The sequence below is a fragment of the Aplysia californica genome, unplaced genomic scaffold (genome assembly GCF_000002075.1).
Source record: "Aplysia californica isolate F4 #8 unplaced genomic scaffold, AplCal3.0 scaffold00186, whole genome shotgun sequence".
NCBI classification, from domain to species: domain Eukaryota; kingdom Metazoa; phylum Mollusca; class Gastropoda; order Aplysiida; family Aplysiidae; genus Aplysia; species Aplysia californica.
The window spans coordinates 28,817-30,251 of NW_004797456.1; positions in this window are offsets into that span (position 1 = coordinate 28,817).

Here is a 1,435-nt window from a genome sequence, read left to right on the forward strand (position 1 = left end):
ACACACACACACACACACACTCTGTCTCTCTCTCTCTGTCTCTCTCTCTCTGTCTCTCTCTTTCTCTTTAACTTTTCTTGCTGTCCCTGTACACATATTGCCATACACTCTCCAACTCTTTCTCTTCCATTTTCCCTCCCTGTCTCTTCCTAATATTAGAAATGGCAATGGTACTCACTCCTGGGTGGTTTCTGGGAGAAACAGGTAATACTGAAGGGCTACCCTGACCGCTGCATACAAAGATACCCATTGTTTACTGCGCTTTCGACTTAAGAGGGCATTTATACGTTCTCAGAATTAGAGTGTAAAAACAGAGTGACCATTTTCGATTTATGTAAGTCTCAGCCTTTCTACCGAGAGGTAAGCGAGACGTGAGCAAAGTGATTGAAGTACATTTTACTATCGAGCCGCGTACCTCTCGTTACTGCCAAAGAAAAGGCACAAGGCAATTGAACAATGGAGGATTGCGGCTCGTGTTGTTTTAATTGCTAAAAAGAAGACGTGCTTAATAATAGACGGCATTGGATGCATCCCGTTTTACAACAGAGAGAAATTATTGGAGAATACCATAATCATAATCAACAAATTCTAAGTGATGAAGAGAGTGTTAAGCATACATCAGAATTACGCTTGATACGTTAAAAACTCCTCTGGATATTATTGGACCTCCCATTAAAAAAAAAATGGCTACATACTGTTGCATGAACACAACCAGAAGCTGATTGATTAATTTTGATGACTCCATCTTGAATCAGTGTATACTGTGTGTGTGTTCGTCCTCGTAATGACGCACCACTCACTGAACCTCTCAAAAACAAAGTGCAAAGGAAATTATTTTTAATTGTAGAAGAGAAAAACGAACAATCTCACTACTTGTATTTGAGCAATAAACAATTGAAATAACGGATTCATACAAAATATCTTGGTCTTACATTCGACAACAAATTTACACGGAAAAAATCACGTGAACAATATCGTCACTAAATAAATCAGAGGCTGTACTTTCTGAGGAAACTTAGGCCCTTCAATCCGTATCCATCCATCCTTCAGATAATATTCTACCCCACAATACACACTTTGATAAATTCTGGTATTTCTTGCTATGGTAGAAACTTGGGAAGACAGCACATCATAAAAATAAACAAGCTGATCAGAAAGGCATCACGAACAATAGGTAGAGACATAATAATTTTGAATTTCTGTACAAGACAAACGTTCCAAAAAGGCTGAAATAATGTTAAGTGACCATTGCCACCTCACTGACATCGGAATTTCAGTTATCGACCAGCTAAGTAAACGAAATGTTTCCAAGAAAGCAAGGGCAGCCAGATATAGAAATTTGTTCGTCCCAACCGCAGTAAGGTTACTGAACACACATCGCTACAAATGAAACAGGGAGGGAGAGAGAGAGAGAGAGAGAGAGAGAGAGAGAGAG